This window comes from Drosophila elegans, unplaced genomic scaffold (assembly GCF_018152505.1).
Source record: "Drosophila elegans isolate 14027-0461.03 unplaced genomic scaffold, ASM1815250v1 contig_208, whole genome shotgun sequence".
Lineage (NCBI taxonomy): Eukaryota > Metazoa > Arthropoda > Insecta > Diptera > Drosophilidae > Drosophila > Drosophila elegans.
The window spans coordinates 18,046,430-18,059,734 of record NW_024545578.1 but is presented as its reverse complement, the minus strand read 5'-3'; positions in this window follow the sequence as shown (position 1 = coordinate 18,059,734).

Here is a 13,305-nt window from a genome sequence, read left to right as displayed (position 1 = left end):
GTGACCAACTGGTTTCCAGGCTTCAAATTGTGACCGAGTTGATCATAACTCTGAGAAAACTCTGCATGCCCGGATTGATTTGTGGCTTCATTATGACAACAAGAGCAGTAAAACTCCAAAGGCTGAGTGTATTCCCCCACTTTGGATGCTGCGACACATTTTCTATTGTTCAAGTTTGGGTTTTTTGCTCTCTTAACGATTCCCCGCTTGCACCAATTTTCCCCCTCAGTCGTGTTCTACTTTTTGGCTTTTTCCAGTGTTGAGCTCTTTTCATGGCTTTACTGCCTTTTCTCCAGAAGTAGCCCGCTTCTTTCTTCACTTTACTTATTTTTTTTTGACATAAATTTGAAACTTTTGCAGTTTTTATTGTTGGCAGACTCGTTGGCAGTAATGGATTTCAAATAGAGTTACTCATGGGTAAAATGCTTCATACTTTGGGATATTAGCAAATCTGCTAAGACGACGACGACGACGAGACTTTCGTGCTCGTATTAATGTGTGTGACCCCTCTGGACTTGCTGCATTATTTTGTGTTGTTGTGTAAGGTTTTGGTTTGCATTCCCAGAACACAGGCAGTGCATTCTTTTTGTGCTCACTAAAAGCCTCAAGTTATTTGTTGCATGCCCTCGCTAATGCACATTTTATTGAAATAAATTCCGTGCCCGCGGCTCACGGCTGGCCCGCTGATCCACTGGCACTTTGGTGTTTTGTGGCTGCTTTTAGCTGATTTTATGGCCCTAAAAGGAGCCCGCAGTGGCCCTGGCGTTGATTTGCTGCCGCCCGCGGTTGCCGCTGCCCCGGGGCCAGTTTATAGCCGTGGCTTAACCTCCAGTTTGTGCAGTTTGCTCAGTTTGGATCCAGGTTCCCCCGGATTTCGCCAGTTTGCCAGTCTGCCAGCTAGCGAGCTGCTGCCCACGACGCTCCACTTAAGAATGCAAATGATATTTACGTTTGCTCGCTTTCTTGCCCGCTTTCCTGCGTTTAAACTGCTCCTCCTACTTAAGTGCAAAGTTAAACGACGCCCCGAAGAATGCAAAAGGGGGGATTCTGGGCACCGGGAAGGGCGCCAGCTTGGCCTGCATTTTTAATTACACTTGGCAAATCGGCAGAGATAAATGCACCGTAAAAAAATACTTCACCTCTTAAAATATTAGGTGATTGACTAAAATCAGTTAAATATTTGGCAGTTTACGATTTCTAGAGAAAGAGTAAAGATCTTGAACGTACATAAATAGTTTGCAAATAATTTTAAGTTCAATTTAAAACGTATTTAAATAGCGACGCATCTTGTGTTGATTTCTCAAAGTAATTGTAAGATATTGAAAGAATCGTTTTTCGTTTATTTTACGTTCTAATTTTCAAGACCGAAAATATTTGTTTTATTATTTAAACACATTTTGTACAACTTAAAATTATCATGAATGAGTCCTTAAAAGAATAGAATTTTTAGAACGTAACTATTAAATTTTTAAAAATTTGTAATTTTTCAAATTTGAATTAGAAGTTAAGTATAACATTTTAATGAAAATCATGCTTCTTACTTTCTTTTAGTGCGTTTTCATCCTATGACGTGTTCCGGCTAGCAGATCTATATCCATTTCGAGCATTTTTGGAGCGTGGTCGCCAAACCGATAGGTAGAAAGCTGGCATTGTGGCGTTAGTGGGCGCCGGAACACGGCCATATATCTCTCGCCTATATATGGGCCACACTTCCGCCTGCAGAACGCCAAGTTGGCGCATTTTAATGGCCTCGTCTTGGCACACTGCATGGGGCTGCATTTCAGTGTCATGCTGGCATTTAATTTCACTCACTGCAAAAATGTTTTATGTCTTGGCCAAACACTTGGGCCCGAAAGAAAAAGAGAGTTTTATGCGCCGCACGACAATTTAGCAGCTGCTACTGTTTTGCATTTCGTTTTCCCTTCAGTTGCTCTTGTGTACATTTCTCCCTTCTTTTCTTGTGTTTTTTCATTTATTTTTTCCGCTTTTTTTCTTTTTTTGGTAGGGTGAAAGTGAAAAACGGCAACAAATATACAAAGCGAAAAACGCAGCATACAGGTGAAAATTTTATATGCACACTTCGCACCTCTTCCTGCAACGCGAGTATGAGTGTGTGAGTGTGTGAATGTGTTAGTGTGTGTGACTGGGTGGAAATTTGCTACTTTAAATGTTGGCAGCCAAAGGGTACACGGCTCGATGGATCCTGTCGGCCGAAAGTGGAAACTGGAAAGTGGGGTGTCAAGGGGTTAAGGGGTGTAGGGGTCGTAGAGGTGAGAGGTCTGGCAAAGTGGGCCAAGAGCCGCCAAAGTGTTGCAAAATCACAGCACAAAAGAATTCAATCAGAAGTGCTTAGCTGGGCGCCAGCCATACCAACGTTCACATCCAGATCCCCATCCACATCCACATCCATCCACATTGCAGCTGCGGTTAACAGGCCAAGCGTAATGTAAACTTGAGCTCAAAAGCAGGAGAAAGTCAAGCGAGAGAGAGAAAGCGGTGAAAGCTGACACGAATGTATGTGTGTGCGTGGTATTTATTTTTGCATTTTAAGCTGCACAAAACAACCGAGGTAACAGCAACAGCAAAATGGACGCCTCTGACGTTGGTAACGACGTCTCCGTGGCAAGCGCAAAACCGGAAATGCACACACAGTCACCCCGCTCACACACAAAAGCACACACACACACACACACACACACACACACACACACACACACAGTCGCAATCACACATGCACCCGTAAAGGGCAGCTTTTAAACTGGCAAACAAAGGTGTCAGAGTGGAAAAGCCGTCACCAGCTTCGATTTGTTTGTTCGCCCAGGTTAAGCTACCATATTTTATTGAATTTTAAAAACGATGGAATAATTGAACCTCAAATCAAGGATACAGGTTTTGCATCAATCAAGTACCAAGAGTGCAAAAGTAAACAACAAACAAGGTATTTGCTAGGAAATATATTAGCTTTCTTTAATTTGACCGCAATCTTGCTTGTGTATTAGACAAATGAATAAAGATGTCAAAGTGCTTAAACTTTAATGAAAATTTAAAAAAACTTAACCATTTAACTTATTTTGTAACAGCAAATGTGCATATACTTTTTAAAGCACAATTGTATCAACAAATTTTAATTTTTTTTGGTTTTAAAATAGTCCTTTTAATCAAAAAAAACTTACAAAGCCATTGGCTTATGCCTAAAAAATGTATGTCTGTTATTAAATTACTTAGGGCTCCCAGAAGTCTGTTCTTTTGAGTCTTTTTGTTTTCTTATTTTAAATTATTTTATCTTATAATTGCCTCTAATGTAAATTTGTTATTTTGCTTTGACCTCGAAACGTTATGAACTGTACCAAAACTTCCTTCTTCAGTAATAGATAAATAAGAGCAACAATAAAATGGCCTGTGACCAGGCCCAACTTCATTTCGAAATTCATTAAATTTTAATATGGTCCGGACGGCAGTTCATTTGTCAAGCGAAACCAATTTGCAATTTGTATTTATTTTGCCTTAATGAAGCCAGCTCTCCGCAAACTGATAAACAAATATGGGAGCGGCAACAGCTGCGAACTCCGCCGCATTGTGGTAACGCCAAAAGAAAATGGTATGTCAATCTTTTTGGGACTCCAAGAAATGAAACAGGAGGTTTTTCGTGTTTCGAATTGGACGGGGAAGGAAGAAAACTTGCCCTTGGCCTGTGGGGCATTTACAGCTCAGGCCAAATTATGGTTTCGCCTGTTGTTACTGAGTAAAAATTTTCCACAAATTGTAAGCCGTCTTTTTTTTCCGACTGCTGCTTTGCAAGCCACCTACTAATTTTGGGGCGATACAAACGAAATGTATGTAATTTCCCTGGAGCAAAATTGACATAAGCAAACGTAAAAACGCCAACAGCCATATATGACAAAAAGTGGTGCGAGTGGGGAAAGGGGGCATGGCGTTTCAAGGGCTGGCAGCATGGCTTCAATCATTATTCATCATCCATCAACGTTGCGAATTTTCCTTTTATTATATATATCTTCTGTTCTTCTGCCCTTTTCCCTTTATTCGCACTTTTTTTTTTGGCAAGCAAATGTGCAAGTAAAAATTGTACAAAAAAAGAGGAGTGCAAAAATAAATGAAAATTGCTGCCGCCGGCACTTTTGCAGAACGACTAATTCGTGCCTGCGAAGCGAACGGAGTATAAATTATCATCATGGAAAACAAGTGGAAAATGTCATTTATCATATTTTCGGTGCACCGAGAGCACAGGCAACAAAGACACAGGCTGTCAGGGCAATGGGAACAACAACAACGCCCACGCAGCCACGCAATCATAGCAGCCAAAATCGTAGTGTCCATATGTGATGGGATACATCTGCAGCAAAGGCCGGAATTTAATACGAAATCGAAAACCCCCCACGTGACAGTGTTTCAGAAAATATGGATCCCAGAATATTTTGCAAAACTGACTTTTGATATAAAATGAAGTTCAACAAAAACTTGTTTTCCCTTTGACATTGATTCAAGTTTTTGAGTTCATATTGGTGTAGAGCACCAAAGTAGGTCAAAAACTAACCATATTTACAACATTTTCATGTGGCTTTCTAGACACGGTTAATTTCCAATTTATTTATTTATTTTATTATTTTATCTATCGTTAGTTTATATATTTAAGTTTCTGAAAATCAGCTTAAAGTACATTTTATTAGGCACGACAGGTTGGATAGGTGAGAACCTTACCTTATTCACAACATTTTCATGTGGCTTTCGAGGGCACAGTTAATTTCTATTTTATTTGATAAGAATATTTCCTTTCACTTTTTATTCTTTGTGCCTTTGCCCGGCGCAGGACTTCAAAGCTGAATTGATGGGTGCGGTGGATTCGGGCTTGATGCTTTGCGAACTTCATTAACATTTTTATGATGCGCCTTGGCAACCGCAAAATGTGGCCAGAGTTCGCGGAAGGAAGCTGGTGGAAGATGTGGCCCTGTCCAGGACTCTTTAAGGACCCGTGGCTAGCAACAAAATGCTTTTGTTGGTGCCTCAGCCTTGGCGCATTTTTTGCGCTCTCGCCATTATGATGATTTTTTATCTAACTGTTTTTGTTTTTTTATGTTGCCTTGGCCGAGGACTAAGAACAATGGGACCATGTCCTTCGCCTTCTTTCGGGCCACCTGAGCTATAAGCCACGAGCCATGAGCCATGAGCCATGACCAAAACAAAGCCATTACAGTTATTTGTTGTCTATGCTGCGCTCTCTCTTGTAATTTACACAATAAACATTGACAAAGGGGCCGTCCACTCAAATGAAGCGAGTCCTGGCCGAGCAGTCTTCAAGTCTCTGTCGTCGTTCAGTTTTCATTTGGATCCTTGGGTGGATTAAGAAGGCAGGGATCACATCTTTGATGCCACACCAAATGCACAGGGGCAAAACAATATTATCTTTTCTCTACATTCTTATTGTTTTAAACATTGATTGGTTTAGAAAATGTTTTGAATATTAAACAATGAACATTTCCTAAGAAATGTATTTTGCCTATGCTTATTAGTTGACAGGATACAAGACATAGTACTTTTAGTTGTTATATAGGAATGACATTTAATTACAATATAGTACTATTAGTAATGAAATGACCATCCGGTTTTTTAAGGGCAATTAGCACATTTTATTACAAATCAATATTGAAGGTAATGAATTCTCAATTGATTAACTGAAATCGTTAGGGTGATATTTTCTGTCTATATTTAATTCTATAATTTCGTTTTGATCAGCATGCTTTCCATGTATTTTTTGCAGTGCCAAACACATGACTGTTTGAACAGGCTAGCCATCTAACAATGCCTTTCCTCACCTTGGTCTCAAGTTCTCAGTGGCTGCAGCTATCCGAGACTTGACTTCACTTCAATTTCCCCATGTTTGCCATTCGCTTTATTTTCTTATGGCTCGCTTTGAGCGTGTACCCACTAGACCGCCCTGCCCCCTGCCACTCCCCTTTGTCGTCTTGCTAAGCGTTTTCGACTGCAATCACGACTTTTCCGCAGCTTTCGAGTGCCATTTTTTACGCTCCTCAGTTTCATTCCTTCTGCTGGATCCTTGGCTCCTTGCCTCCTTGTTTCCTTGCTCTTTCCTTGCTGACTGCGAAAAATGCAGCATACCCGCGTGACAATGTAGATTCTGCGGGTGGGGGGCGTGGCAGGACAGGAGGGGTGTGGATGGGCAGGCGGGACTTTGATGCTGGTTGCAGATTGTCGGCAAGTGTCAATTGTTTTTGGGGAAGCACAACCAGAGGAAGCCAGTCAAGCGTATGTGGCAGCTGAACGAGCGAAAAAGGCAGTCGAGGAGATGAACTTGACTCGAGATTGACTCGCCCATAAGGCCGACATTTGTCGGCGGAGACAGCGAAAAGACTCAGGTTAACAGGCAGACAGTGAGGCTAACAGAAAGGTAAGAGGTTTTTGAAATACACAAATATTATTCAGAGCCTACGTAAAAAGTTTAAATTTATGAGCATAATGAAAACGTTCAAAATTGTCAGTCAGATTATATATTTTAAAATTCGCTATTATTAAATATTCTATTAAATTGTTATCAAAAACCATGAATTCGAATAAAATATTTCCGAATTCCGAAGTTTTGTAATAAAGTTGATACAAATGAAAAAAAATTAATGTCGAAAAATATTTTGTAAGCATGGAAAATTATTTAAATATTTATTCACAGAAGATTAATGTAGCTATTGGATTTAATTGCCTGTTGGAACCATTGAAATATTATACTGCTTTTATGTTCCTTCTTTTAACAGATTTTATGATGATTTAATAATAATAAAATAAAATAAATAATAATTAAACTTCTCAGAAATATGGATAAGCTGTCTGATTACATGAGTTTCAATTGTCTGGTGCCGGTTTTCCCCTCAGTGCATATCTGAATTCAGCCTAGCCGTCGGCACTTAAAGCAATCAAAAGCTACCTGGGTGATTGCATTAGACCAGTCCTGGTTCCCATTACCATTAGCCGGGGCTCTGATTTCATATTTAATTAGAGACCCTAAGCTGACCCCCTAACCTCCATTAGCTAAACCCTGCGGCTGACTGCGGTTGAACTACTCGCAGCTCGCTCAATATTTCAATTTCGCGCTACACTTTGTCTGCCAATCAATAGCCTCGCATCGCACTTAACCGGCCACGAGAGTTGCCTAGTTAACTGTTTCTGGCGAAATCTAATAGTTTAGACAGCTCTTTTGGCTAATTCTTAAATAATTCAAATAATTTTAAACCATTTTCGGGAAAAAAAGGTTACTTTAGACTCAGCTCATTACATTATTAAACTATAAAATTATTTTTGACCCGTTTTCACAATAAAATATAAAATACAACCATTTATAAAAATTAGAAATCACAAAATAATATTCCTTATAATATTTGCAATAAACAGTCAATACTTCTGACAGAATCAGTAATAGCTTAATACCAAAAACAAATGTTTATTAAGAACTAAATTTATTACAGTGAATTGTAAAAATCTGCAGTAACTGGTTTAATTAAATCACCAAAAGGTCAGTAGTAAGAAATAGCTGAATACCAGAACTAATTTGAATAAATATAAAAACGAACAAAAATAAACTGTCAAAAAACTTGACTAACCAGTTGTATCATAAGGACAACAAATAATTCAATCAATAAATTTAATTAAATCAACAAAAGGTCGGCTGTAAAATAAAGCTTAAACTAATTTAAATACATATCTAAGCTTACAAAAAGTACTGTAAAAAACTGAACTGACTTGTTGTATCCAAAGGAAAAAATCAGTTTAATTAAATCATCAAAAGGGTTAACTAACGATTGCTTTATTTTGCATATATATTATATTTGTGAGTTTTTTCTAGCGGATTAGCTCTGGTGCTCTGCAGCTGACAGCACTGCTGTTCCACCGAATGGCCAACTAGTGAGCTGCCAGAAGTCGTGGTGGCATTCTGCATATGTGAGGGCCCGGGACCGCCGCTCCCGACTCCCGATTCAGGGTCTCTATCGCTGGCATGCCTGAGATGCCCGGGCATGCGGCTCGCAAAAAAATGCCAATAGTTTTTTGCCGAACGCCGTGGGGCAAGGCATTTTTTAGCGCCAAAACCTCAAAACATCAAAAAGCGAACACACAAGGGGCCGCGTGATGGGCTGAATGGGCAAATGGGCAAATCGGGGGCGGAATCGTGAGCGGAATGATGCAGCCCGGACGAGCAGCATATTGGCCACTGTGACCGCGACCAGGACTTTGGCATTTGGGTGAAGGTTGCATAAAACATGCCAGCGATAAATTTGTGCATTCCGCGCATAGATTTCCCAACCTATCCCGCAACCATGGCCGGAATTTGTGGGTTGGTGTGGGCGTGGCCTTTATAGTTAGTTTACTATTTTTTCCTTCGAAATTCTCTGTTTTGTTTTTGTTTTTTGCGGCACCGGATGTGGGATGAAGAACGGCTCACAGTGCTGGCTGATTAACTTTATGAGCTACGTGCGGCTTTTAATGGTAAAAGGCGCGGGCTTTTTGGCCTTATCGTGCCCGTGGATGTCTCAAGTGTAACATTGCCAGCACTTTAAATTTATGCAGGACAGCAATGCCGTAGCACTTCCCGCCATTCCACTACGTTTTATTTTATTTTATTTGCATTAATCACGTAGCCAGCGACGCTATTGAAAAATATATTTGCCTGCTGGGAAATTTCTCGCTCTCGCTGGCTGAGCACAGCACAAAATGCACAAGGACGTTCGGCTTCCTGCGTCCTGAGTCCTGAGTCATTTTTCCTGCGATCTGGCAGTTGCATACGCTTCGCTTTGGCTGTTAATGTGAAAACGATGGCAGCAGGTTTTTGGCTGCCACGAGCGCAAAAGAAGTGCCAACGAAAAATTGCATAAAAATAAAAATATATTGTAGAAACGTATACAGTCTATATATATATATATATTCTCGTACTTTGTATTGTAAAAGATTTCCCCGCGTAAGCTGCAAATATTGTAGCAACATTTTTATTGAGGTTTTGTCTGTTTGCACAACAAAAGCGAGGGGCTATGGCGTTGGACGGGGCGGTCGGAGTAAATCTTTCCTTTATTGCGGAGGAGTTGCCTTGTATAATTTCAATGTAAAATTGCAGCAATGGTTCTTTCGCAGCGGTGGAGAAAAGCAAATGCATTGAGGCACAGATACACAAAAGCCAGAGTGGCGTATGCGCAATTATTTGCACAAAAAAATAAATAATGTGAGACAAGGAAGAAACAGAAAGTTGCGGCTTCAGATTGAGATTGAGGCCGGTATTCAGATAGTGCTTAAACCTGGCCAAAAGTCTCTTCAAAAATTGGGGATTTCATTTTCTGACGGCTTACATTCCATTCAATACGATGAAAGAATATTTGAAAGTCAAGGCGGATTAAAAGTCCTTTTTATTTTCGGCACTCTTGGGGATCAGTTCATTCAAGGCTTGTCAATAGAATGAAGGAAGCGTTGCAAAATTAAAATATAATTTTATTTCCTTTTTGATGAAGATAGAAAAGACACTCATAAGACATAATCTTTAGTACATACCATGCAACAAAGTATTTTCATGTCAATTAGTCAAATATGGTGATGGATTTACGGAATGAAATATACTAATTGGGTATATATTTGAAGAGATCTTTCAAGTAGGATATTAATAAGGTAATTCCAAAAAAAAAATCAAAACCTTTCAGGTACACAACATACTAATTTTATATGGTTTCAATTGAAGAGTTTCTGTTCTAGATTTTTCAACTATTTTCCGAAGGCTTATAAGCTTTTTAGGACTGCAAAAAGAAAACTACTAGATATGTGAAAATCTTTTGTGTTGCGTTTAATGCATGCCTCTTTCCACCCACGCTCACAAACAATATGCTTTTTAATTTGTTTCATATTGCTACGTTTTGTTTAAATGTAGAGCGCTTGTTTGCGCTGTTCTTATTGTTTCAGTTTTTTTTTGTTGATTCCAGCTTTCCGCGATGTGCTGCGTTTTATGAAAATTCAATTGGATGCCAAAACGACTGAAACGACAGAAACTGAAGCTGAAAGAGCGACATCGGCATTGGCAGGAACAACAAAACTCAGCATTCGAGTCTCTGCATATTTGGTTAAAATCGTTGCCTTTCACTGTTTGCCATTTCAATTATGTGCAACGCGGCGTATGCACAATGTTGTAATGAAATGGGCACACAGCCCCGCTTTTCCTCGCACCGTATTCCATTCTCCACGCATAAATATTTTGGCCAGCAATCGCCGGAGGGTCCAATTGGGCAAAGAGTTGCTGTTTTTCTCCGCTTTTTGGCCCTACAAGTGGACTCTGTTATTTAAAAAGGCATTTTGTCGACGACTACAGCTGCAGCTGTTTCTGCATAGTGTTAAAAGTTCATGCATATTTATGGAGTCATTCATTTTAAAAAACGTTCGGCTATGAAACGCATTTAAACGCTACGGCCTCCGATAGTAAAGTGCCCTGAAAGAGTCCAAAAACCAGTTGAAATGCGTTGCGGTTTGGATTGAAATGTACGCAAACAGTTTGCATTTAGAATTTTTCAATCGTCTCACTTACATTTGCAGGACTTTGGAAACAATAAACAAATGGACTAGGGGATCATGGTGACCAAAACAAATTAAACGCAGCTCTCAAGTCTTTTGTTGACCATGGCTTTGCCTTCGGTTTGTCTTCCCGTGCATCATAGGGCTTAATTTCGCAAAAGTTGCCTTTGGCTATTTGGAAAGTTTCCTACAATCGGTGGGGGGCATTCAGACCCCACCAGACTTCGACAATCCCCACTCACATCCACCATTAGCAGCTACTTTTCAATGCGGTTAGCTGGCAAACAAAGCGTTGCACATTTGCGCAGATAAAGTTCGAGCTCAATACAGAGGGGAAAAGGGGAAAATAGTTAAAAATATGTAAAAGTATTTCGCCCTTTTTTTTGCCTTATTTTATTTACGAAAAAGTTCAGATGAAATGCACAACAAAAGTTGCCCCTGCAAAACTCCCCGTCCATACAGCAAAAGTTAATTGCATGTGTATTTGTGTGTGGAAACTAACTTTTTAGGTAAGTTCGAAAAGTGGTGGGGGAGAGGGGGTTTCTGGACCAGGTTCCTTGGCAATAATTAAACACACATTTTATGCTGCTAATGAAACATTAGTTGTTTACATTTAATTTGCTATTTAGAAGCCCCGACGCGCACCGCACCCAAGAACACCGACCCACCAAGTCTGGCAGTTGCATCGACCGATGACGAAAAGAAAAGTTCATCTGGAGTCCAGCTAAGAGCAGCACACAGCAAGAAATTGCTAAGTCTTTCCTCTTGAAAATATATATATATATATTTAAATTTTGCGTACCACTTTTATTTGAGAAAGAAAAACTAAGAAAATTTCATCATGGCACATATTTTACTAACTTAAATTGTTGTAAAACTATATATTTTCAGAATATATAATCACTTATTAGTACATAATTTCAGTGAGCATTCTTGTAAAATTATATATAAGTTGACATTATTTTTCCCAGTGACCCAACTAAACTATTCAAAATAGTTACAACATTTGGGCCATTATTATTTTTCTGGCAATCAACTGCGCTTCATTGCCTTTGGCTGCCGTGCGTCCTTTTGGCTTTTGATTTGTTGATTTTTCAGGCAGAGAGATTTATGAACACACGCCAACTAACACACATGCCGAAATAAAGTTGCCTATATTTAGACCGACAAAAGCAGCTTATATATGCAAAATATTCCAGCTTACACACGAAAAGTTCCTCCCTTCCAGCTTAGTTGTAATTTATTGGCTTGATAAAAACAAATGAAGAAATAACAAGAAATTCTGCAATAAAACAAGGCAGCCAGCAAATATGCATTGTGCAAATTTGACTATGTGAAAATCGTTGCAAAATTGAAATCGCTATAGTCCCACATTCGGTTATACATGGCTATTCCTTCCGGTTGACACACTTTCGGAACTGTGAAATTTTTCATTTACTTTGATTTGCTGCCAATATCTCAATCCCTCAATCTCTCAATCATCTCAAGGTAGGGCAACCCCAGCTCTGCGGTTTGTAATTTATGAACTTCTTCACAGTGCAGTGGCTGGAATTTCACATTAGTTACCGTCCTTGGCAACATTTTTGGCGAATTGTATGCAGCGATGCGTAAGTTTCACTTATGAGCATGTGCCAGCACATGTGGTTTTCACAAGGTGGTTTTGGGGGGCAGGGAAAGCCGGAGCGGAAGGGTGCTCACAAAAATATTAAAAACGGCAAATCAAAGTGCTGCCTACATATTTTTGGGCAAATGTTTGCGGTTGGAAATGATCCTTTAGCTGGATTACTTTCATGTGGCTGCAGTACTCCTTAAATAAAAGAGGGGAGCACACTTGTACCACTACTTTTTGTGTATTTCAAAATTAAAATGTATTTTCCGATTTTTATACAGTACGTTTTTTAGGCTAAATACCATGCACAAAAAGCGTACTAATTGAAACTGTCAAAACTGATGGCTGGATTAGTAAATTAAATAATTCATTGCCCTGCGGCAAAATCAATTCAAATGAACTATTACATGGTAATAGTTTTTAAAAAGGCCACACAATTGACAGCAGATGTAGACAAAAATTACATTTCCATATTGATGGTGGCTTTTTAATTATGCAAGTATTTTAGTTTTATATTGAACACAATTTATTGATATTTTAATCAATTTTGCGAGCCAAAACAAAGGCAATATAATAATTTACCATAATGGGGCTATTAAATGGTTAATTAGTGAAGGACTTTGTGTCAGCTCTTTGCCAGAATTTAAATTCATTCGCCCAATGCCTGGTGCTGGGTCAGCATTTGTCGCTAAATGTTCATAGATTTTGCAATAACAGAATTATGAATTTGTTTGTGCTCGCAGAGCTGGCATTACGACAAGTTTATTGCAACTTTTTGGTATAACCCCGGAAAACTTATCAAAAACTTTCACGTTCATCATTTGCAAATATTATGAGTTTCCATGCGAGACACACATTCGCATGGAGGAATTCCCGAGCATAAGAAGGGCGGGCATTATATTTTTGATTGCGAGTGCGTGGCGCATATGACAAAGCATCCTCCATGCTCCATCCTCCGTTCTTCATTCTCCTGCAAAGGATGCCCCGCTGACAGTTGGCACCGCAAAGAATCCGTTGTGATTTCTGGCCATTACCAAAAGCAGCCACGCTTATCGCAGCCAGAATGCAAAGACCCATGCGGAGATACATGTATCTATGCAGATACTTTTATCGCAAGTCGGGCCAATTCCTCAGGAGAA